The sequence below is a fragment of the Canis aureus genome, chromosome 14 (assembly GCF_053574225.1).
Source record: "Canis aureus isolate CA01 chromosome 14, VMU_Caureus_v.1.0, whole genome shotgun sequence".
Lineage (NCBI taxonomy): Eukaryota > Metazoa > Chordata > Mammalia > Carnivora > Canidae > Canis > Canis aureus.
In genome coordinates, this window is record NC_135624.1 from 22932871 (window position 1) to 22960213 (window position 27343).

At 36.3% G+C, this 27343-nt stretch overlaps 1 long non-coding RNA gene across 7 annotated transcripts in view; it reads left to right on the forward strand.

Annotated features, from left to right (window-relative positions):
• Positions 1 to 27343, forward strand: part of LOC144283248 (uncharacterized) — a 176474-nt gene that overhangs the window by 108103 nt on the left and 41028 nt on the right. For 6 of the 7 annotated variants that reach the window (XR_013351673.1, XR_013351677.1, XR_013351678.1 and 3 more), the window contains one exon: positions 24724 to 24874. The exons of the other annotated variant lie outside the window; for it this stretch is intronic. This is a non-coding gene — a long non-coding RNA (uncharacterized LOC144283248). The remainder of the gene's footprint in view (positions 1 to 24723; positions 24875 to 27343) is intronic. 7 annotated transcript variants of the gene reach the window in all.

The window sequence follows — 27343 nt, forward strand, 5'->3', positions numbered from 1 at the left end:
TACAGATACACATTGCTTGGACATATGCATGCACTGATCTCATCTACAAACACTACTGTCTATTTTGGCTAATGAAATAAATAAAATACCATCAATTTTCATACAAACTACTTTCTATTTCTCTCCTTTGAGTTGTCCTCCTCCTTCCCTCCACCTTCATTTTCTTCATAAATTGGTTAAAAAGAAAATATTTGATATATAGGGATTTTTCTCTTAAGGTCACTATGACCTCAACTCAGAGGAGTCTTGCCTTTGTGATGTAACAAGTCCTATGATGAAGACAAATTGTGACAACATTGAATTGTAGCATCACTGAACAATTGATGCAATAGGCAGACAGAAAATATAGGATCAAGAGAGAAAAAGATAATTTATAATAAAGATAAAATGTCTATTTTGTTTGGATAAAGAACAGATAAGAAAAAAATTATACCTTTGAAGTAAAAATATTTCCTTTATTATAATAAAAATAATACAGGCTTATTGAAAAATAATTTAATAACATTAACTATTATTATTGTTACCAAGTATAACATCTTATTTTCTATCATAGTAATTGTAAAAATTCAATTAAATTCTTCACACAGTTTCAAACTATTTTTGTTAATATGTTATGAATAGCCCATAATATACCAGGAACATCTTAATATAACATGTCAATAAATATAGAAGCATAGGGATATTTGTAATAGCTGCATGTTTCATTAAATAAACTATAACTATATTATAATTAATATAACTAATACTGCAGTTTTTAGTATTTTAAACATTGTAAACCACATCTTATTTATATTTTAACTTGTCTAATTGTTTCCTTAAGATAATTTCCAAGAATTATTTTTTAATGGCTAATATTCTATTGTATGCATATATATAATATACATATATTATATATGTGTGTGTACCATAACTCCTTCATCCATTCATCAGTCAATGGACTTGCCATTGCAATGACATGGATGGAGGTAGAGAGTATTATGCTAAGCAAAGAAAGTCAGTCAGAGAAAGACACATACTATACAATTTCACACATATGCAGAATTTAAGAAAAAAAAAAAGAAACAGACTCATTTATAGAGAAAGGCTGATGGTAACCAGAGGGGAGGTGGGTTGGGGGATGGGTGAAATAGGAGATGAGGATTAAGGAGTGTATTTGTTGTGATAAGCCCAGGTGTTCTATGGAAGTGTGAATTACTGTATTGTACACCTGAAACTAATATTACTCTGTATTTTAACTAACTGGAAATAAACAGAGACTTAAAAAATAAATTGAAAATGTCACTAAATTTAAAGGATTAAAAAAAGATAATTTCTGGAAATTGACTTGATGTGTATAAATTTTGTTATATATTTTACCAAACTGCCCTTGAGAATAGCTAATTTGTTCCTATGAACAGGATTTGAGAGTATCTTTCCTTCTCACACTTGTAGCCTAGTGTATCATCCTTTTTAAATATTTGCTAAAATGATTTAAAACTCTATATTTCACTATGTCATTTCTATGATTACAAAAAACTTGAATATTTTTAGTAATGATTTTTTCTATATCTTATATGTTGAACTATATGTCTATTATTATACATATAGAAATATAATATTTTGTATGTATCCTATACAATTTTTTTGGTGATTATTTATCTCTTGGCTCCATTTATAATTTTTGAAAATTCATACTTCAAATTTTTATGATATAAAGGCTATCATTCTTTCTGTTTTCTGGCTTTTGTATCAATATTCCAATTTAATTTATAATTGTATGAAACTGTTTTATAAACAGATATTTAAATGATTACCAATTATTAGCATCAATAATAATATTAGTAACATACATTATATCTACATTGTATTTTCTACTTTAGCAAATACTAGTTCCTTACTCTTCAATATTATTTCATTTAATCTTTACAAAAGTCTCGTAAACAGAGATTCTGAGTTAATAAGGAAGCAGATTCAAAGAATTTAAAAGACTTTTTAAATTTTGTTTTTATTTTTTTAAGTGTTTTATTTTAATCACCTGGTCCTCACCACTGCAAGAGTACTCCTGAATCCCCATCCTCTATTTTACCCCTCCTCTCTGGTAACTATTAGTTTGTTTTCTATGGTTAAGAGTATGTTTCTTGGTTTGTCTCTCTCTCTCTCAAAAGACATTTTAAAAGTTTAGATAACTAGTTAGATAGCATCCCTGAGCTTAAACTTAGTTGAGAAATTTAAAATAGACTTTGTAGTGTCAAAAGCCAGAAAATTGACTTATTTGGTAACAATGATATCCCACCTACATTGTGCTGTGGACCTCACAACCTTTCTGGAAAGATGGTCCCTATTTATCCTGATAAAGCACACATATGCAAAAAATCAGTAGCACTAAATATGTTTTGAACACTGCAAAATACCCAATCTGCAGTGACCTATGGTCCACAATCCTGAAGGAGCTCCCTCTCTCAAGGACGAATGGCTTTTCACTTTGGTGCTCAGTTTTTGCATATGAGCCCCTGGCATGAGAATCCTGCCAAGGACCCCAGCAACTGAATGTTTGCTGAGGGTGTCTGGAGCAGTGACAGTAATGACTCAATTACCCCAAAGCATCCCTGCATGAGATAGGGGTCGAGTTGCTTCATTCCTCTAATTGAGGAAAGAAGACAAGAAAACCTCTTAGACTTTTAAGAGAGTTTCCTATAAATTTTCTTTTGAGGCCTGATTTTGGGTACTGAGACGGGGGGAAGATCAACACCCTGTTTCTTTACTCCTGTGTTTAGAGAATTCAGAAGCTTTTTCCTGACTCAAGCCAATACTTCCTTCTGGAAAATGAAGGAACTACAAAATTATCCCTGGAAATCTGGACTGTTTTAAATATATAGAATCTTAAGAGTAAAAAAATACTCAGAGGGCTTTCTCTCCATTAACTCTCAAATTGGCTTTAGTGTTTTAGCTTTAATGCTTTTAGGTTGCTGTTCATGTAAATTTTTTTTTTTTTTTGGTTTGGTTTGTTGGTTTGCTTGTTTTTATTTATCTGGTTAAAGATTAAGGCTGAAAATGTTGATAGAATCGTGAGTATTGGATGTCAGCACTTCCAGGATCCTTCTTCTGACTGACCAACGATTGGTTTGGGTCTGCTGGCATCCATCTGTGCCTTCTTTGTACCCCATTTTGACCTCTATCATAGTTCTTACTAGAGTGGATTTTTGGTAATGTTTACTATCTGTCTCTCTTCCTGGATGATGAACTTCTTGAAGATAGGAACTATCTCTTATTTGTCTTTGTACTTCAGGGCCCAGCTGTGGCAGAAAAATATTTTGAAAAAGTTGGAACTTATTTCCTAAGCACTAAAATGTCACTAGTGAGAAGATAAGACTCAAATAGGCCATGAAATTTTGGTGTGAAATAAGCAACGGTAAAACTCTACACCAGATGCCATGGGAGCCCCGAGATGGACTTCTCTCCTTATTGTGGTAGGATTAAGGGAGGCTTCCTGGAGGGGATCGATCACACCTAAGGTACCAGAACTTTGAGTGTCTTCCAGTTCGTGTGCTGGAGTTGGCCCACACTGGCTCATGGTGAAATTTTCAGGGATTTTGTAAGCCAGTTGCTAAATACAGCCATTATTTAAAAACCCAAACTGTATAAACTTACGACTAAACAAATTATATTCAAAACAAAGAAAATAGTTTTGTTATGTTCTAATTATTCTACTTAATTTTGCTGTTTTCTGTGTTTTTGAGGGAATTTACTTCTATTATTTCTGTATGGTGAGATTGCTGTATATTCAGTAGTCATACCCTGGACATTGGTAAATGCTACAAACCCATGGGTATTAGTGTTTCTTGTTCTCCTGGAAAGCAGGCTGTTAAACATTTACCCCCACACCACTGCCCTTATCCCTTTTCTCTGACTCACGTACCATACACATTTGAGCATGAAGTCCTGCAGATTCGATCTCATTCATACCTTAGACTCTCAAAAATAAGCATCCTCTGTCCATCGGACAGCCTCTGCCTTATAATTTTTTTTGTTTTTTTATTTTATGATAGTCACAGAGAGAGAGAGAGAGAGAGAGAGAGAGGCAGAGACATAGGCAGAGGGAGAAGCAGGCTCCATGCACCGGGAGCCCGATGTTGGATTCGATCCCGGGTCTCCAGGATCGCGCCCTGGGCCAAAGGCAGGCGCTAAACCACTGCGCCACCCAGGGATCCCCAGCCTCTGCCTTAAATCAGGCTTTCCCTGCACCATCTTTGTAACTGCATGGTTTTCATGCTCCAGTCTGTCCACCTTCCAGTCCATTTTCTACACAATCAGAATGAGTCTTCTTAAAGACAAATTTACCAGATCATTCCTCTTTTCCTAAATCCTCTAATAGTTCCTACAGTTTGCACTCACACATTTAAAGGCCTTCCCTACACACAAGACTCTGTGAGGATCTAAGCCTCTCATTGGAATGCTGTCCAGCTCTTCAAACTTCCTACAGCTTCTCCAGCTGAGCATGCTGTATCATACTTCTGTGCTTGTCTCATCTTGCTCCCTCTGCCTGGAATCCCTTATACAAATTCTTTTATTAAAAGAGACAGAATAGCTAAGAGCATGTGCTTTGTCATGTTTTGTCCTCCGATTAGACTGTTTCACTTCTCAGCTTTGCTGCTTACCATCTGGGAGAATTTGGGGAAGTGGCTTAACTGCTCTGAACTTTAGTTTTCTCCTCTGAATGTAATAGTGCTTATGTCACTGTGGGGTCACTAGAAAGATTAAAGGAGAACTCCCTCCCTCTGTGTGTGTTTGTGTGTGTGTGTGTGTGTATAAAACCATTCTCTCTCTCTCATATATATATATATATATACATATATATATATATACATATATGTATATATATATATAATTCATAGCATAATGGCTATAATACTCAATGTTAGCTTTTCCTATAATTTATAATTATTAATTTTACTCATTCTTTAAATTTCAGGGCCTACTTTTGCCCTTTTGGTTAAGCATCCCTGACCACCTGCCTGTTCCTTGCAGTGTGATTTAAATATCCATTTCCTCTTTTTTTGATGTCTCATAAGGTTTTCACAATGTACCATTGACAACATTTTACAAACTATTTTTAATTACAGAAAAGCATTAAAATTGAGTGTTTTCAGAAAGAAACAGCACAGATAACAAAATTTAAAAGCGACAAATTGGACAATAGCAGAATTTAAAACTTCTGTGCGCCAAAGGACCCAATCACCAGAGTAAAAATGGCAGCCTATAGATAGGAGAAAATATTTGCAAATCATGCATCTAATAAGGTGTTAATAACCAGAATATATAAAGAACTCCTGTAAATCAACAACGACAAAAACCAAACTAGCCCAATTGAAAAATGGGCAAGGTACTTGAATAGGCATTTATCCCAAGATATTATACAAATGGCTAACAAACACATGAAAAGATTCCCAACATCGCTGATCATTGAGGAAATGCAAACAAAATCAAGATCACAAGAAGATAACACCACATACCCATTAAGATGACTACCATCAAAAATCAAAACACAACAAAATAGAAAATAACAAGTGTTGCAAGGATGTAGAGAAGTTAAAACTTTGTGTACTGTTAGTGGGAATGCAAAATAGTACAGCCACTATGGAAATAATATGGCAGTTTCTCAGAAAGCTGAAAGTAGAATTACCATATAATCTAGCAATTCCACTTCTGGATATATATTCAAAAAATTAAAGGCAAGATCTGAAAGACATTTGAACACTTATGTTCACAGCAGCACTATTATAGTAGCCAAAATATACAGACAATTCAACTATTCAACGATGGAAAAAATGGATAAATAAAATGTGACATATAAATACAATAGAATATGATTCAGCCTTAAAAAGGAAGGGAATTTTGAAATATATTTCAATATGGGTAAACTTGAGGATATTTTGCCAAGTGAAATAAGCCAGCCACAAAAAGGCAAATACTGTGATTCCACTAACTTGAGGTACCTTGAGTAGTCAAATTCATATAAACACAAAGGAGAGTGGTGTTGCCTGCAAGGGGCTGAGACAAGAGGACATGGGGAATTGTTTAACAGATATAGAGTTTGAGTTAGAGTTTTTCAAGAAATGTTCTGGAGTTGGGTTACACAAAAGTGTGTATATACTTAATACTGCTGAATAATACATTTAGAAATGGCTAAAGTAGTAAATTTCATGTTCTGTGGTCTTGTTTGTTTTTTGTTTTTACACCACAACTTTAAAATCCAATAGACTGAAAGGCTTAAAAACATGTACTTCTCTATGTCTCTAAATAACTATTTTCTTCACACCTAGTTCATTTAGACATAATCTAGAGACTTCCAATAATGCTGTGTAAAGATTTTTACCTCTTACACCCCATTGACCCTCCCTATTCTCTCATGATAATTATTTTACAATTTTTCTTAAATCCATATTAGTTTTCATTACTATGGTCAAGTAAAAACTATATACTATGAAGATTGATTGATTAATTGATTGATTTATGATAGAGAGAGAGAGAGAGAGAGAGAGGCAGAGACACAGGCAGAGGGAGAAGAAGCAGGCCCCATGCAGGGAGCCCGATGCAGGACTCGATTCTGGGACTCCAGGATTGCACCCTGGGCCAAAGGCAGGCACTAAACCGCTGAGCCACCTAAGGATTCCCATATACTATGAAATCATGTACTGTATATGATTATATTTACATTCCTGAATAATTTTGTTTTTCTGTGATTGTTGGTTTTCTTTCCTCTCTCCCTCCCTTCCTATCTCCTATTTCCTTCCTATCCCTCCCTCCCTCCCTCCCTTCCTTCCTTCCTTCCTTCCTTCCCTCCCTCCCTCCCTCCCTCCCTCCCTCCTTCCCTCCATCCTGATATTTTGGAGTGTTTGCTAATCTGTGATTGGTTGTACAGTGTAGAGAATGGTTCCTAGTCCTGCACAAACCTACTGAGGAGTCATGTTGGGGGTGCCCCAGAATTGTTTGCAAAAGGAATGGAGAAGGAAAAGTGTATCCACTGGTTCCTTATTGATCTTTGATGACTGGGGTTTGCCTCATAGGTCATTAATCTTCTCACGTTTCTTCAATATATGTACATGAGTGCTGGACAGATGCCTCACATCAGATAAGCCCTGGGAAGGAAATTGAAATATGTGGCACAGCTGAGGTGAGGTGTGGTCAAGGTACAGTTGTGTACGCATTACATTGTTTAAAACTAGCTGCTTCAGCCATGGCTGGCATCAAAGGCTGGGAACAAGAAGTATACAATATAGACTGCTCTTTGTACCTCTATTAAATGCAACCTGTCATCGGACTTCAAGGTAGTAGCTGGCTGACATCTCTATAAAAGACTTAATAGAGGAGGCTACTGGAACAAGTTACCTTGTTCCTACCGCTAAGTGACCAGGCGACACTCTTAGCTGTAAGAAACGTTTTCTTTTTTCTTTTTTTTAAAGATTTATTTATTTATGATAGACATAGAGAGAGAGAGGCAGAGGCACAGGAGGAGGGAGAAGCAGGCTCCATGCAGGGAGCCTGACGTGGGACTCGATCCTGAGACTCCAGGATGGCGCCCTGGGCCAAAGGCAGGTGCCAAGCTGCTGAGCCACCCAGGGATCCCCAAGAAGCTTTTTCAAACCTGCATCCTTCATCCAGGAATTAGGACCTCTGATCCAGTGGAGTCTAGGTTTGTGGGGCTGGGAAAAACAGATTCTGCAAGAGGGTGATTGGTACTAGTTAAGAGAGACCAACCCTACCTCAACCCTTTGGCTCCCAGACACAGGTGTTTTAATGACTAACACACAGCAGGCTAGTGTACATCCTACACCCTGGATGATGTTGAACCTGAGCCCACATCTTGGTTGAGAATGTAGTAGGCCATTCCATGTTCTCTTAGGCAACTGCTTTTAGGTGAGGAGATATAAGGTAGATCCACTTTGGCTTGAAAATTAGCTACTTGTTTTGAGGGAAGCTGTGGGATTTCATGTTGGAAATAAGGCATCCCATGTTGTTCTTTTTCTTTATTTTACTACCTTATATTATTAAATATCTTCTTCAGTAATTTCCCAAGAAAGATTCTATGGGAGGCAGCTTGTGAACCATAATCTAAAAATGTCTTTATTCTAATTTTACCCTTGAATGATACTTTGACATGTTGTAGAATTCTAAAGTTGAAAACCACATTTGTCTTAGAATATTAAAGGTTTCTTTTTCAATTGTCTTCCAGTCAGTATTTCGTTGAGAAGTCTTATGCCATTGTGATAACTGATTCTTTGTGACCTTTTGTTTACAATTTTTCCTAAAGTTCTGATGTCATATGGATTCCTTTTTCCTAAAAAATTGAGGGATTCTTTTTACCTTTTGGGAAATGTTCTTGTAGAATTTAATTTGATACTTCATTTCTTGGGCATTTGTTAGTTAGATGTTAGACTTCCTGGGTTGATTCTTGAGTTATCTTTTCTTTCCTGTTTTTGATATCTTCATCATTTTTTTCTTCTCTGGGTTTTTTTTCTGAATTTAAGTTTTAGTAATTTTGTTTTTATGTGGGGCTATTTCTTATTTTCTGATTATTCACTTTTTATGACATCATATTCTTACTTGTGAATCACTTTCGGCCCTTATCTCATTTGATTAGTTAAGTAATCCTTTGCTAACTCTTCTTTTTTTTTTTTAAGTAAATTTTATTTTGTGATTTAGAAGGTAGTATGACTTAGATTTTCTAGTGCTGTATAATCCATTCATTTATTCATTGATTCAACCTTTCAACAAATGGCTATTGCATGCTATTATATACCATGAACTATTCCAAGTGTTGGAAATACCAAGTTGTAGCTGGCTATTCTTACATAACACTGAGACATTAAAATGTCAGCATCAATGGGGATGATTGGATGGAGGCGTATCAATGGTGAATTTAGCTATTACTCTGGGGAACTGCTCTCATTCTATTTCTAGACCATTGTTCAGGAATGGCTCAACTTTTCTAGAGAAATTTTCTCTAATCTTTTGCCAGTGGGCTGGGGAGATTGAGAGATAATAAGTTTGATTGCCTATGTTCTGTACTTGGGTGGGAGCTGATTGTCACACTGTTCATTATGTAGGATTTTTATTATTCCCCTTTAAAAAAATCTAGGTCCTCCCTGTCCTTACCTTCCTCTCTGTCTTGTATTCCTTTGTATAAGGTCTCTCTGTTTCAATTATTCCACATATTTAAGTCCTCTTTTTCTTCTAATTGAATTCAACTCTTTGGGCTGGGCCTGGAGAATTTTGGTGTATAATTTCCCTTTATGTAAATTTTTAAGCTTTTTTTTCTGTTTTATGGATATCTGGTGCCTTACATCCCAGAAAGTGTGGTAGAAGGAATTCTACAATGGCTTTAGGGATTCTATCCTCTGATGTAAAATCCTCTCCTCCAGGTTGTTGGTAGGACCTGTGGATGTGATGGGATGTCACTATGTCACTCCTGTGATTAGGCTACACTACATGACAAAGATAAAAAGATCTGCAGATATAATTAAAGTCCTTAATCACTTGACTTTGAGCTAGTAAAGAAAGAGATTGTCCTAGATGGGCCTGACACAATCACGTGAGCTCTTAAAATAGGTCAGAAAGATTCCAAATGAAAGAGATTCTCTTGCTGGCCTTGAAAAAGTAAGCTTCCTTGTTGTGATGAAGTCCCACGGCTAGCATCTGAAGGCATCTCTAAGAGCAGAAGGCAATCCTCTCAGCTGAGAGCCAGCAAGAAAACAGGGATCTCAAACCTACAGCTACAAGGAACTGGCTGAATGAACTCAGAAGACCTTGAGCCCCAGTTGAAAATCCAACTTGACCAATACCTGATTTCTGCTTTGTGAGACTGAGCAGAAAGCCCACTTATATTGTGCTCAGCCTTCTGACGTCCAGAAACTGATAGATAGTAAATTCATGATGCTTTTAGCTTCTGCTATTTGTGTGAATTCATTACATAACAATAGAAATCCAAAACACCACGCTAAATGCTTGATACGGATATTTTTTTTACTATTGCTGTTGAACTTACATTTTAAACTAGTGGCCTTTCAGTACCTAATTCGGGTAAGAAAAAAATGCAAGCTTGATCATGTATGTAATTTACATAACTTATCTTAGAAATATGCTCAGTTAAAGCACAGGCCTAATTTTGGAGATGGAATTTGAGAAAACACTGAACTAAGTTGCCTCAAATAATAAGGGAACATGAATATTAATACTAATATTAGCCCTAGAAGCCCTGGACTGTAAGAGTTTAGAGGTCTCAGGAAGGAAGAAGTTGTTTCTGGAGATGGAGTAAACAATGCCTTCCACATGTGGCTGAAGATTCAGGTATGAGAGATGAGCTATGGGAAATGCTCACTGGACTTTAGGAATAGTGAAGTCTGATACCAATGTTTAGCTGTTTTCCGTTTAGTGTGGTAATTTGTCTATTATTCTTAATATTTGGCAAATTCTGTTTTGCATTTAAAACTTTTAAAAAAGAAATGCAGTCCAGATTTTTTCCTTCATATATGCATTTTATATTTATATATGCTTTCCAGAGTAGACCACCATGATGTGTTAGAAGTTTGGCCTCACAAGTCAAACACATTTCCAGCTCTCCTCACGTATCCTATTCTCATGATCATCTGGACACATATGGTTGGGAATTTCAAAGTCATCTTATTGAAAACAGCCTCATTGCAAACCGCATTGCACAGAATGAGCCCTGATATGAATTGACTACCCTTTATGTAGATGGCTTGCATACAATAAACCTTCATTAACTTCAAATATCAGGCACCAGCATATTAAGGGAAGAAAAAGAGAATGAGCAGTTTTGGTCATCTGGGGATTAGCAATTTGTTGCATTGAAATAGACATAACTTGTAACAAATTAACATTTGATTAATGAGATTTAAGGCCATGTGACTATGTTTGTATGTAGGGAAGGAAATGAAAAATGAGCAGATTTTTCTGTCTGGGACAAATGGAATGGGACTGATCACAGCAGTCTATGAATTGTGTTTAACTTAACAGGAGTTGTGCTTCCAAGCCCAGCTAGCCAGGCTTGAACTGTCCTCTGCAGTATCTAGTGCATGCTGCTTCATGGCAGTACAAAAATGAAGATCGGGCTGCCTGGGTGGCTCAGCAGTTCTGTGTCTGCCTTCTGTTCAGGATGTGATCCCAGAGTCCTGGGATCGAGTCCCACATGGGGCTTCCCGCATGGAGTTTGCTTCTCCCTCTGCCTATGTCTCTGCCTCTCTCTCTCTGTATGTCTCTCATGAATAAATAAATAAATCTTAAAAAAAAATGAAGATTACCTCCTACAAAAAATATAAACATAAAATCCTTATGTGAGATGAATCTGTAAGAAGGGTATTTTACAAGATAAAAGCAGCATGTGAGGATAAAGTAAATCAGCTCTAAGAGTTTTAGATAGGCACAAAATATTTAGAAAAGATTAGAAGATTGTCCACAATGACACAAGCCTTTCACTCATTATTTGTAGGACATAGAAAAATACTGGAATCTGAGAGATTGATTTTATTTAAATACATTATTTTGAGAATGGTTGTTGAGGAGTAATATGGAAATAAATGCATCTGTAGAACAGAAACATAAGAAAGGTTTGGTATTTTTGAATGATGAAGCCAAATAAGAAAGACTTGACCATGATTTTTAGCAGTGTTAGATAAACTACAGTGTTTTTCTATGACATGGGAGCAATGTCTCCAGTATTTCCAAGAACCCCAACTAAAAGCCAGCATTTATTAAGTGCCTAATGTATACCATGCAATTAACCTTCCTTTTTTTTTTATTTTCTTTTTTCTTTTTTTTAAAATAATAAATTTATTTTTTATTGGTGTTCAATTTGCCAACATACAGAATAACACCCAGTGCTCATCCCGTCAAGTGCCCCCTCAGTGCCTGTCACCCATTCACCCCCACCCCCCGCCTTCCTCCCCTTACACTTAACATTTCTTATTTCATTTAATACTTGTAACAATCTGAGATGGGAAATATCACCATCCCCATTTCAGATAGAAGTTAACCGAGTCACAAATAATTTGGTACAAGTGAGAATCAAATCTTAGCAGTTTAAGTCAAGAGAGCTATTTTCAACTGCTACTTAACTATTCTTTCTCTGGAAAGCACATGCCAATTTTCAATCATTGCTGCCACGTGACTTTCTTAGGATAAAATGGAAGCATCTGAAGCATCTTCGACTTTCTGTGTGATGCAAATGGAATGGGCTCTTGGTTTGGTGACTGATTTTATGTCTATTATTTAAAACAAACGGCATAGTAGCTGCACTTTTATTGCACATAATTAATGTGCTTAGTCAACATGTTTTAGTGTGCCTGTGGTCGTCATCTTTACCCAATGTGTTAAAAAAAAAAAAACCCAATCCACACCCAAAGCCACTCTCAACTGGTGATGAATTGAATAGCACTCCTGCTACAGGAAGCAATAAATGAGGCAACAGGGGTGTCTCCCTGGCTCAGCTAGCTAAAGTGTCTGCCTTCAGCTCAGGTCATGACCCTGGGATCCTGGGATTGAGCCCCACATTAGGCTCCCTGCTCAGTAGGGAGTCTGTTTCTCCCTCTGCCTCTCTGCCTCACTCATGCTCAATAAGTAAAATCTCTAAAAATAATTTTAAAAAGCAGCAGCAACTTCCTTGCCATATGACTTGATTTTACCTCTTTTTCTTGGCACTTCACTCTTTTGACATTCTTTTAATGGTAGATTTTTCTATCAAGGCTGGGTTTCTCTAGTTTTTAGGCATTCAGAAAGAAGATTGAATTCTTTGTCAGATTTAGCCTTAATGAAAAGGTGGTAGTGGAGTTGATCATTGATAGGACTCCCTATGAAAAGTAATTTGATCTTTCAATCAGCTTCTAAACCAGGAATTTCCAGAAAGTTATTGGAACACATCTGCTTTGCCATGGCACCTTAAGATAGGCAGAGACCAAACACTAAACGTCATAGAGCAAATAATAGGAATGTTTGCATTGCAATCTTCTATTTCGAGAGTCAATTGAGTAGGGCACAACAGAAATCTAATAGGATCTATATACCTGAGATCTAGAAATAATATTTGAAAAACACTGAAAGTCATTCAAATTTACTGCCATATCTAATTTTCCAAGTTGTTGTGATAATTTCAACCCTACCAAGTGGCCATAGCAACTATCTCTGGAAATGTATGACCCCAGGTGAGTTGAGATAGAGAAAACAGAGCTGGTGCTGAGCAATTTCCATATATCACCTCTTTTCTCAGATAAGTTAATTTCATTGGCTGCTGAGCTCTGTGTACATGATCTGAAAGCTCATAGCAGGGAGGAACCTGAATTAAAAACAGAGCTCCCTCACATGATTCATCACCACAGACTTGGGCCCCTTGTGGGGAGAAACTTTGGAGATCTTAAAAATGGAGCCAATGAATAAAAAGTCACAGATCAAAGGATAGAAACATTTATAGTCATGAATACTTTTAAGTAATCCATAAAACAGCCTTTACATCATATATGTTACTTAATTTGAACATCCTGTTTTTGATCCTATAAGGGGTCTGTGGGTTAAATGCGATTTGAATATTGGCAGTTGCAGTAGGCAGTGTTCTGATGGATGGCAACCTGCAGTGGTATAAGTAGTCATTATGGGGCAGAAAAAAATCATGAAATAATTTTGAAACTATAAATTTGATATAACTAGTATCTCGGCCATCAGCAAATTTCCTTATAATATAAGCTTCCATTTTATTGTTATCACTTTTTTCTACTTTTTGGAATTGTGACTCAATGAAAATGGGAGAACAATATAGTGTCATAAAACAGGTCTTCATTTTAGGAGCTGAACTTTTTCAGTTCCTTTCTCAATATTTAACTAATTTGTTTATTCATTCATTTATCAAATAAACATGTATTGAGTGTCTATAAATGTGGTAGACATTCTAAGTATTGCCTTGTTGGAGTTACATATCCTAGACAAGGCACTTGAATTCTGAGATTTACTTTCCTCTTTTCTATAATAGAGAAAATGATATATTTCTTAAAAAAGAAAAAAATACCTAAAAGATTGTGTGTATGTATATGTACGTTTGTAGAGCAGTTTAGATACTGTTTAGAATAGCGATTTGTACAATGTGTATTGTGTAAATATACACTATTATCATAGCTATCTTAAAAGCAACGAAAACACCATTTCCCCCAGACTATTTCCCCAAAGTGACATTTATTAAGATAATTCTCAATATTGTGTCTTTGTTTTGTTGGGATTGATTTTGCTCTTGAAGTCTGAAATTTTCCACTGACAGTCTAGAACAGTCTTCTTCTGAATCAGATTCTGACTATGTTGACCATGAGTTCTCATGGCTGTACCTTTCTTTACCTTTCATGGATAGACTTTTCACCATGACAGTGGTCAAATTCAGAGTAGGAGTACTTTGAGTATGATGGCATTACTCAGATTGGGATTATGGTCACTATTGCTGACTCTGTGCCTTATATTTGTAGGTTCATTTATATTAGGTATCAGCTGAACAGTTTAAGATTCCTTAAATCTGAGAAGCGAGGTCAGATATTAATATCCCATCTTATAGATGACAAAAATTGAGGCTCAGAGAGTTGTAAACCGGTATATGGTAACTTATGGAAAAGAATTCAACACTAAAATTTTTCTGTGTTTATTTCACTACTTAATGATTTTCCATGATGTACTGTATCTCATTATGGGAGTACATTATACTATCAAAGTGTGAGATATATGAACAGTTTGAAACTCCGAAAAAAAAAAAAAAACACCTTGAAGTAAACTGTAATTTATTTGCTTTCAGCCATGATGAATTTATTTGGAAATATCAACAAAAATGAAATTTTTATGTTTATACTATACTATACTTAAAGGAGTATAGATTAAGTTATTTGTATACTACCTTAGCATTTTTTGTCATGTTAATCTCATGTCTATATTATAATTTGCTTGGTATTTTTCTTTATTTTATTTTATTTTATTTTTTATTTTTTATTTTTTTTATTGGTGTTCAATTTACTAACATACAGAATAACACCCAGTGCCCGTCACCCATTCACTCCCACCCCCCGCCCTCCTCCCCTTCCACCACCCCTAGTTCGTTTCCCAGAGTTAGCAGTCTTTACGTTCTGTCTCCCTTTCTGATATTTCCCACACATTTCTTCTCCCTTCCCTTATTTTCCCTTTCACTAGTATTTATATTCCCCAAATGAATGAGAACATATAATGTTTGTCCTTCTCCGACTGACTTACTTCACTCAGCATAATACCCTCCAGTTCCATCCACGTTGAAGCAAATGGTGGGTATTTGTCATTTCTAATAGCTGAGTAATATTCCATTGTATACATAAACCACATCTTCTTTATCCATTCATCTTTCGTTGGACACCGAGGCTCCTTCCACAGTTTGGCTATCGTGGCCATTGCTGCTAGAAACATCGGGGTGCAGGTGTCCCGGCGTTTCATTGCATTTGTATCTTTGGGGTAAATCCCCAACAGTGCAATTGCTGGGTCGTAGGGCAGGTCTATTTTTAACTGTTTGAGGAACCTCCACACAGTTTTCCAGAGTGGCTGCACCAGTTCACATTCCCACCAACAGTGTATGAGGGTTCCCTTTTCTCCGCATCCTCTCCAACATTTGTGGTTTCCTGCCTTGTTAATTTTCCCCATTCTCACTGGTGTGAGGTGGTATCTCATTGTAGTTTTCATTTGTATTTCCCTGATGGCAAGTGATGCAGAGCATTTTCTCATATGCATGTTGGCCATGTCTATGTCTTCCTCTGTGAGATTTCTCTTCATGTCTTTTGCCCATTTCATGATTGGATTGTTTGTTTCTTTGGTGTTGAGTTTAATAAGTTCTTTATAGATCTTGGAAACTAGCCCTTTATCTGATATGTCATTTGCAAATATCTTCTCCCATTCTGTAGGTTGTCTTTGAGTTTTGTTGACTGTATCCTTTGCTGTGCAAAAGCTTCTTATCTTGATGAAGTCCCAATAGTTCATTTTTGCTTTTGTTTCTTTTGCCTTCGTGGATGTATCTTGCAAGAAGTTACTATGGCCGAGTTCAAAAAGGGTGTTGCCTGTGTTCTTCTCTAGGATTTTGATGGAATCTTGTCTCACATTGAGATCTTTCATCCATTTTGAGTTTATCTTGGTGTATGGTGAAAGAGAGTGGTCTAGTTTCATTCTTCTGCATGTGGATGTCCAATTTTCCCAGCACCATTTATTGAAGAGACTGTCTTTCTTCCAATGGATAGTCTTTCCTCCTTTATCGAATATTAGTTGCCCATAAAGTTCAGGGTCCACTTCTGGATTCTCTATTCTGTTCCATTGATCTATGTGTCTGTTTTTGTGCCAGTACCACACTGTCTTGATGACCACAGCTTTGTAGTACAACCTGAAATCTGGCATTGTGATGCCCCCAGATATGGTTTTCTTTTTTAAAATTCCCCTGGCTATTCGGGGTCTTTTCTGATTCCACACAAATCTTAAAATAATTTGTTCTAACTCTCTGAAGAAAGTCCATGGTATTTTGATAGGGATTGCATTAAACGTGTATATTGCCCTGGGTAACATTGACATTTTCACAATATTCATTCTGCCAATCCATGAGCATGGAATATTTTTCCATCTCTTTGTGTCTTCCTCAATTTCTTTCAGAAGTGTTCTATAGTTTTGAGGGAATAGATCCTTTACATCTTTGGTGAGGTTTATTCCTAGGTATTTTATGCTTTTGGGTGCAATTGTAAATGGGATTGACTCCTTAATTTCTCTTTCTTCAGTCTCATTGTTAGTGTATAGAAATGCCACTGACTTCTGGGCATTGATTTTGTATCCTGCCACGCTACCGAATTGCTGTATGAGTTCTAGCAATCTTGGGGTGGAGACTTTTGGGTTTTCTATGTAGAGTATCATGTCATCGGCGAAGAGGGAGAGTTTGACTTCTTCTTTGCCAATTTGAATGCCTTTAATGTCTTTTTGTTGTCTGATTGCTGAGGCTAGGACTTCCAGTACTATGTTGAACAGCAGTGGTGAGAGTGGACATCCCTGTCTTGTTCCTGATCTTAGGGGAAAGGCTCCTAGTGCTTCCCCATTGAGAATGATATTTGCTGTGGGCTTTTCATAGATGGCTTTTAAGATGTCGAGGAAAGTTCCCTCTATCCCTACACTCTGAAGAGTTTTGATCAGGAATGGATGCTGTATTTTGTCAAATGCTTTCTCTGCATCCAATGAGAGGATCATATGGTTCTTGGTTTTTCTCTTGCTGATATGATGAATCACATTGATTGTTTTACGGGTGTTGAACCAGCCTTGTGTCCCAGGGATAAATCCTACTTGGTCATGGTGAATAATTTTCTTAATGTACTGTTGGATCCTATTGGCCAGTATCTTGTTGAGAATTTTTGCATCCATGTTCATCAGGGATATTGGTCTGTAATTCTCCTTTTTGGCGGGGTCTTTGTCTGGCTTTGGAATTAAGGTGATGCTGGCTTCATAGAACGAATTTGGAAGTACTCCATCTCTTTCTATCTTTCCAAACAGCTTTAGGAGAATAGGTATGGTTTCTTCTTTAAACGTTTGATAAAATTCCCCTGGGAAGCCATCTGGCCCTGGACTCTTGTGTCTTGGGAGGTTTTTGATGACTGCTTCAATTTCCTCCCTGGTTATTGGTCTGTTCAGGTTTTCTATTTCTTCCTGTTCCAGTTTTGGTAGTTTGTGGCTTTCCAGGAATGCGTCCATTTCTTCCAGATTGCCTAATTTATTGGCGTATAGCTGTTCATAATATGTTTTTAAAATCGTTTGTATTTCCTTGGTGTTGGTAGTGATCTCTCCTTTCTCATTCATGATTTTATTAATTTGAGTCTTCTCTCTCTTCTTTTTAATAAGGCTGGCTAATGGTTTATCTATCTTGTTAATTCTTTCAAAGAACCAACTCCTGGTTTTGTTGATCTGTTCCACAGTTCTTCTGGTCTCGATTTCGGTATTTTTCTTTAAATGTGATTCTCTGCTTTTGGTTAAATACATTTTTAGAACAAATTTTATGTCTTTGTTGTAAATGAAAAGCTAAGATAGCTTGCCATAAAAATAAGGTAATCAATAAATAAAGGGATAACTATTAGAATAAAGCATAGATGTGTCCAAACACCTCACATAATTGTCAATTGTTCATTTTAACTAGAGTGAAGCACACTTTAGGATACTCTAGGTTTTTTTTTTAAATTTTTTTTATTTATGATAGTCACACACACACACACACACAGAGAGAGAGAGAGAGAGAGAGAGAGAGAGGCAGAGACACAGGCAGAGGGAGAAACAGGCTCCATGCACCGGGAGCCCGATGCGGGATTCGATCCTCGGTCTCCAGGATCACGCCCTGGGCCAAAGGCAGCCGCTAAACCGCTGAGCCACCCAGGGATCCCTAGGATACTCTAGGTTTAAAAAATATGAGACAATATTCTATTGTTATACAATGCCACTGCCTATAACTTTTGGTATTCTCATACTTCATTAAAACTGACTTAAATTTATAGAACCTATAAAGTTATGGGTTCTGTAAGTTTTACAGATTGCTTCTTTATTTCTATCTATTGTGTGGTATGATGTCTCATAATTTTTCTCTAAAATCCATTCTCTTTTTGATTTTAGTATTAGATCCCTCCTCATACCACCAAATTTTAACCAGACACATGATTGGCTAACCATAAGCATACTTCTTAGCTTTCATTGTAATTAGATATGGCCCTATAACTAAATCATGACCAATGAGGTGTGAGCAAAAGTGATGTATGTAAGTTTCATATTACCAGCTTAGAAAGAGACCATTTGCATTCTGATTTTCCTTCCTCTTTCCCACAACCTTCAATTTAAGGACATACAAAGAAAATACTTTAGCGAATCAGAGAACAAGAAAGAATGGAGTTGGGTTCTGTGATGACCTTGTGAGGAAGCCTTCGCTCTTCTGGACTGGCTACCAGAATAAATTTTTATGTGAAAAAAATTAAATTTTTGCTTTTGTTACATATTAGTTAAGGAGTTAAATGGAAGCCTTACTAATAAATTTAGTCCTCTCTCTCTCTTCCTCTCTTTTTAGTGGAGACTTTTTTTATTAATGATTCAAGCAATGGACTTTACTTATTTTTTTAGTTGTTTATTTCAAACCCAGAGAAGATATTCAAGAATAGATAAAAATACAAAAACAAATTAAAAACAAACCAACCCCTACCCCCCAATAAAAAAAAAAAAACAAAAAAAAACAAAACAAAAAACTCCTGGAACTAACAAGCGATTATTGTAAGGTTGCAGCATGCAAAATTAATATACAAAAGTCAATGGCTTTTCCATATACCAGCAATGAACATGTAGGATTTGAAATTGAAAACATATTACTGCTTAATTTAACACCTTCTAAAAGATATACTTAGGTGTAAATCTAACGCAGTATATATAAGACCTACATAAGGAAAACTACAAAACTGATGAAAAAAAACACAAAGAATTAAATAAATGGAGAGACAGTCCATGCTCATGGATAAGAAGACACTATTTTTGAGATGTCAGTTCTTCCCAATTTGATTTATAGATTCAACACAATCTAATGAAAATCCCAGAAAATTATTTTGTGTATGTGGAAAACTGATCCTACAGTTTATATGGATGGTCTAAAGACCCAGAGTAGCCAACTTAATATTAAAGGATTACGACAAAGTCTAGGACTGACACTACCTGACTTTAAGGCTTACTATAAAGCTACAGTAATTCAGAGAGTATGGTATTGGTAAAAAAAAAAAAAAAAAAAAAAAAAAAAAAAAGGCATATAGATCAATGGAACAGAACAGAGAGCCCAGAAATAGACTCACATAAATATAGACAACTGATCTTTGTTGGAGCAAAAGCATTACAGTGGTGTGAGATAAGCTTTTTTTCAACAAATGGTGCTGGAGCAACTGGACATCTATATGCAAAAAGAAAAAAATCTAGACACAGACCTTCTCATCCTTCCCCCCAAAATGACTCAAAATGGATCATAGACCTAATGTAAGATGAAAAACATAAAACCCCTAGAAAATAATATAGGAGAAAATCCAGATGATCTTGAATATGATGGTGACTTTCTGGATGAAAACCAAAGGCACAATTCTTGAAAGTAGTAATAGATAAGCTGGACTTTATTAAAATTAAAACTACTGCTCTGCAAAATCCAAGCTCAAAAGAATGAGTGGACAGACTCCCAATGAAGAGAAAATATTTGCAAGACATGCATCTGATAAAGAACTATTATCCAAAATATACAAAGAACTCTTAAACTCTATAGTAAGGAAAAAGAACCCACTTTTAAAAAAAATAAGCCCCAAACCTGAGCAGACACCTTATCAAAGAAAATATACAGGTAGTAAATGCAAGAAAAGATGCTCCATATCATATATAATTAGGAAGATTTAAGTTAAAACAAGTACTTATTAGATACCAGTAAGTACCAGTTATAATTGTTGAATTCCAAAACACTGTCAATACCCAATACTAGTGAGGAAATACAGTAACAGAAACTCTTTCATTGTTGGTGGGAATGCAAAATGGTATAGCCACTTTGGAAAACAGTTTTGCAGTTACTTACAAAACTAAACATTGTTTAGTTATCATATGATCCAGCAATGGTATTTGGTAATAGCAAATGCATTTGGAGTATAAGAAAAAGAGGAGTGAAGAATGACTCCAAGATGGTTGGTATGAACAACTGGATGAATTAAAGATGCTTATGGGGAGTAGTGTGGGCCTGGAAGTATAAATTTTGGGAGTCACTGTATACAAATATCCTAAAGCTATGGAACCCAATGATACCAACTAGAGAATGACTGAAGATAATAATCACTCAGTAAATGAGAGCTGTATAGCCATATCCAAATCTATTTATTGAGGAAAATGTTGATCCTGTCTGAAGAGTCTCCAGAGGTGATGTGTCCTACTCTCCTTGTGAAGCACAAACATCTAATATCCAATTCATGTAGCTTTTCTCAAAGTTGGCAAGCCAAAAAATTTAGTTTGATTTTAATATTCTTTTAGAATCATAATTGAGGGCATTGGAGTTAGAGGAAGATAGACATAAAAGTAAGCATTGACTCTAGCAATGGGAAAATTATAATCCCTTATTATGGTGCAGGCATATGCTTCCAATGGAAATAGGCAGTGGTGCTACAGAGTATGTAGGAATAACCCCTGACTCAACCTATATAAAAGGTGCAAATGGGTGATTAAATTAAAGCTTTGAGAAAAATGACAATAAATATAAACAGATCAGTTGAAATTAACTATGTACAGAAGATGAGTAGAACGATGTCCAAGAGGGCATACATACAAAGACCATAATATCTTAGGCTTCTAAAGAGATGCCTTGTCTAAATAAGGCCTCAATGTTAGACTCTGATTTTTTAACATATGGTTTAGAGGAAAATATTTTTATAAAAAATGCTTCTGCATCTGCTTGAAGGTTTCCCTGTACATTTTACTATCTTTTGAATAATGATAAGATAAATTCATTCCCAGGAGAGTTGTCTCTCTTAATGAACTAGTATCTTCTGTTATTCAGACTCTGAGTATATTTTGCCTTGGATGACAAGAAGCCCAGAGCCAGAATTAATGCTCAGTCATAATAGCTATAACCTATGTTTCTGATCAGTTTATTTTCCCTTGGAGTCTATTGTGTTTTCTGTTTCTACTGTTAAATAATGTGATTATGTGCTTGTCTTTCATGGTAAGCCAACGCAAAACCTTTTTGAAGTAGGGTGAGGATAAACTATCTATAAATATACATATAAATACTGCATAGTCCAGATGGAAAGCAGGCATCATTTAATACTTTTGGAACTGCAAAAATCATGTACATGTTAGATTGTAATGCATTCTAAGGTTCACATTTATGCAGCTGTTGAATCATGCGAGAGAGCCTGCTTGGCATTGTTCCTTCTAGTTTATGTAACCATTTTGTTATTTTGCTAATTTTAACCTCCTTTTCTCTCTTTCATTCAATCACAAAATATCTATCCCACACAAAGTATGTGGCATTTTTTTCTCTTCACCATCACCTGCCCTATTTCTAAGGAGTTCCTCTGGTAACTGATGCTTCCTGCTTTCCCCTTATACCCTTTCATTTATGTGGTTATTCTCGGAGCCATTACGGCAGTACAAACTCACTCCCTGGCTACAAATCATGGGTGCATGGGTAGTTACCTTACCCAAGACTGGTAAATAAAAACCTTTATCTGATTAGATATGAGATGCTCTAGTTTAGTTTAACTGCTCTCTAGAGGAAGTAAAAATCCAATCATTGTTGGCTTATTCTGTTATTTTGCAGAACAAGCTGGTCAGTGAAAAGAGTGAAATAGCTGTATGAGGTGGGATAGAGATGAAAGCGGTAGTTCTAATATATGAGATTGCCAAAATGGGCCTGTTGGACTCCAGAAAGAGGCGTACCACCAGGAAACCTATAGCTTACACAGGGACATGGGACTAAAAACTAAATTTGACATGCCATATTGACATTCACCATTACCTCACATTCTACACAATCCTCAGATGTAGGACTCATGCAGTCAGACTATGGATTGTCTGCCTAGAAAGGGAGAATTATGACTTAGGTCATGGAAATAAAATCTAGTTACAATATTATGCAAAATAAACACTCTGTCCTGATGAATAAAAGGTACCAAACCTTTGCAGAGCTCCAACATGTAAAAGTGAAATAGGAAATCTCGCAGAAGCACTATAGTCCTATGATCTAGCTTTAGCATAGAAAGTAGAAGGAAGTAAAAAATGGGTATCAATAATAGTTTTATAAGTATCAGAGAGTAACCTATTCTTTTTTTTAAATTTTTTTTAAATTTTTATTTATTTATGATAGTCACAGAGAGAGAGAGGCAGAGACATAGGCAGAGGGAGAAGCAGGCTCCATGCACCGGGAGCCCGATGTGGGATTCGATCCCGGGTCTCCAGGATCGCGCCCTGGGCCAAAGGCAGGCGCCAAACCGCTGCGCCACCCAGGAATCCCAGAGAGTAACCTATTCTTAAAAGCAACCAAAAATGGTTTCTTGTAAAGGGAATCATCAGTCTTCATAATTAAAAGCATAAGCAATGAAATAAAAAGTTAATAGATTAGCTGAGTAGCAAAAAGAAAAAAGAAGATTAAATTAGTGAATTCAAGGTTCTTGTATTAGATAAACAAAACCATCAAATTTGGTTATATTCTATTTATATAACATTTCCAAAAGAAAAAGAAAAATAATGAATACTTTGTGAAAACGTTAACAAAAAGAATGGTGATGTATGTGATAAAATAGAATTCAGGGTGAAAAATATTACACAGAAAAAGTAATGATTTATAGAGATAAAATTGTAATCCACCAGAAGCATGAATGCAATCTTATTTAGGAGAAATATATACTAGAAATATAAATAATAGAAGAAACACAAGCATACACAGATACATGATATATATATATGGTAAAAGGTATTAGAAATATAAGCAATAGAAAAATCCACATGAACATGTTTTTTCACATGAACATATTAGTGGAAAGTTTTACCACACTTGTCTCAGAAACCAATGAATTAAATAGTCAAAAATGAACCTGTACAAATGAAAAGAAGATGGATGAATCATAGTAGAGTTGATTTAATCTTATTTTAACCAATTAGGAGAATATATTTGGTTTTGAAACACCAGTGGAATAGTTTTAAAGTTACGCATTATGATGCTGCCAAGAAGATTGAAAGATATTTTAAAAATATGAGCCCATATAATCCATATTTCATTAAAATTAATTTTAAATGAAATATGGATTGTGTATTAGCAAAAATTGTGTATGAGCAACAAAATATAACAAATGATAGGTAAATAAATAAAACTCAATTACTTTGACATTAGCAACAAAAGCATGCCAACCCCTTCTAAATTTTTAAGAGGAGATTAAAACTGAAATCACTGACTGTTTAGAAATGAGTAACAATGCAAACCAACAGGATGCAGTCAAAGTGATATTTAGGAAAATTAATACCCTTTATTGCATTTGGTGAAAACTAATATCCAAAATAAATGACCTAAGCTTTCATTTTTAGAAAGAAATAAAAGAACTAGTAAGTAAAACTAAATGAAACAGATGAAAAGAATTATTAAGTTTAACAGCATAGATTAGTGATTTCCAAACAGAATCATTCTTTGAGAAGGAAGTAAAATTTGAAAAAAAAAAAAGGCCTGTGTGAGAGAAACAAAAAGAAAGGGAGAGAGAAGAGAGAGGGAGAAAAGAGATGGCTACTGAAAATAAAAGAGGAAGCATAAGCACATTTGTGAAGATCTTTTAAAAGAAGAACACACACACCCAAAAAAGGGGAAGAAAACCCGTTTGAACTTCAGATCTCACTTGAAACTGGCAGTGGCTTCTAGGGTATGCAATGAATGAGTTTATGAATATTCCCAAGTGTAGTATATGTTGCTTCAAAAATCCAAAGTGGCTCATCTTTCTTAATGGCAAAACACGTAAGATGCAACAATTGGAGCTAATCTTAGCAGAGATTTTTACATTAGAGTGAACTGTTAATACAGTGAGGGTTACTGTGAACTGTTTTGTGGTGGAGCACAGCAGCGTCAGCATAGCAGTGTGGCAAACCATGAATATTACTGTTTTCCTCTCTTGTAAAGCAAACGGGTTTTATCCTCCCTACTTGTAGGTTTCAAGAAGAATGCACTCACCAGACCGACAGTAGCATACCAAGTAGCACATCTAGCACAGTAGCTGAGATTGGGACTACTACTTGATGAAGATGATCATAGTTGAACATCACCTGTGACAATTCATATGGCTTTGCAGAGATGGGACAGGTGAATTGAATGGCACTACAATGGGGACAGTTACTCCTACATTTTGTCAAATTCCCTGAGTAAGTCTTTGATGGTGGGATGAAGGGTGGATGAAGGGTTCTTCTCAATGATGGTGGATGAAGGGTTCTTCTCAATGATGAAAAACTCTTTCTCATCATCTATGTGGACTAGTGATAAAAGGGCTTTTCAGAAGCTTCCACTTGGTCCTTCCTACCATAATGACTTTACTTTTTTTTTCTTTTTAAAGATTTTATTTATTCATGAGAGACAGAGAGAGAGAGGCAAAGACATAGGCAGACGGAGAAGCAGGCTCCCTGTGGGGAGCAGGAAGCCTGATGTGGGACTCGATCCCAGGACCTGCGGATCATGGCCTGAGCCAAAGGCAGATGCTAAACCACTGAGCCACCCAGGCGTCCCAACTTTATTTTTTTTCATGTATTTTTAAATTTGTTTTTATTGAAGCTCAATTTGCCAACATATAGTATAATACCCAGTGCTCATCCCATCAAGTGCCTTTAATCTACAGAACAGAAAATTGAATTTAGGGTTCTTCTACCTTCCAACAACATCTATCCTAGGTATATACGTGACCAGGGAAATAACCACAGGGTGATTCCATGGACCCGTTACAATAGTATAAGACAGATTTGGACAAAACTCTACTTATCACCTAGCCTCCATAAATTTCCTTTTTAGCAGTAGGAACGTGGAGGTGTTTTGGTTCACCTGACATTGTCGTCATCTCAGACACTGCATCTAACAGTTATTGGAATGCTGAGTACTGCCCTTCTCCAATACGTAAGTTACCTTGGCAAATGGGCATAGGTCACTTTGGGGAAAGGATTAAGAGGATATTTACCATATGTTACTCTGAGGCATTCCAGAGTCCTCTTGCCCTTTCGATAATTGACTTAATTCTGAAAAGTGAATAAAGAATCATAATTTTTCATCAAAGTCCTATGTCAATGACTCTGAAAGCATTACAATTTTTTTATTATGGCTGCTGACATCAGACCTCTATTTATCTGACATTGCTATTGTTTTTAAATTGTAAAAGCGAAGTAGCACAGTATGCTTTTCTATCTTGCCCTTAGGGACAGCATGAAGCAGCCCTTACAGGTTCCTTCAGGTTCCTGCAAACCAGTCTGATTTACTGTAGGTTATGTTTATTTTAAAGATTTTATTTATTTATTTTAGAGAAAGAGAGAGGGAGCACATGCACAGGCAGGGGGAGGAACAGAGGGGAAGGGAGAAAGAAAGAATCCCAAGCAGACTCATGCTGAGGACAGAGCCAAGGCAGGGCTTGATCCCAAGACCCTGAGATCATGACCTGAGCTGAAACCAAGAATCAGATGCTTAACCAACTGAGCACCCAGGCACCCCTAGTTTACTGTACATTATTAAAACTGTATCCAGTTAACTTAAAGTTTTAAGTGTGCCACCTGGTTTCTGCTCTTCTAGAATTCAGATATGCACATTGTCAAGATCTCTTGCCATTTACCCTGCCCTGCAGAGGACAACCACAATCAAACTTTTTCTAAATGTTGAGAGTTACCCTCATTAGATAATTTTTTATTGTTTTAGTGAAAGTAGTATCCTATGATTCTTTCTGGTTTCACAAAATAAACCCCTTCTGAAATTCCTACTTCTTAGCCAAATTTCAAGACTGTGCCAGGAAGTCTTGGCATCTACTTGGCCATTTCCATGTCAACTTTTAAGGAGTGATCCTGACATAGTTTTATTTTTTTAAATATTTTATTTATTCATGAGAGACACACACAGAAAGAGGCAAAGACATAGGCAGAGGGAGAAACAGGTTCCCTGAGGGGAACCTGATGTGAGACTTGATCCCAGGACCCCAGGATCATGCCCTGAGCCAGAGACGCTCAACCACTGAGCCACCCAGGCATCCTCTGGGAGAGTTTTAGAAGAGATTTCATGTATCTGTCAGAATAGTGACTCCAAGTCATGTATAAGTGCTCCAATATCAATTTATCCCCCCAATAGGCTTTATTTTCTGTTCTACATTCCTTTCTAATATCTTTAAGGCACACTTTTACACTCGGTTCCCCCAATTCCTGTAGCACAACTTTATTCAAAGTTTTGTAGGTCAGAAGTCGGTATGGTTCTCACTGGACTAAAATCACATTGTTGGCAGGTTGAGTTCCTTTCTGGAGGTTGTAGGGAAAAATATATTTCCTGTTCATTTGGGTTGTTGGTGGAATTTAATACTTTGCAGTTGTAGGTCTGAAGCCCCCATATTCTTACTGGCTGTGAGATGAAATCTGTTCCCAGCTTCTGGAGGCTACCATAATGCTTGGCTGGTGGACTGTTCCTCCCTTTTCACAGTCAACAAAAGTGAGTCATGGCCTTCTCCAGCCACATCTCTCTGACCTTCTCTTCTGCCTTTCTCCTCTCTCCTGTGATTAAATTGGGCCAATCCAGGAAAACCTTCCCATTGTAAGGTTT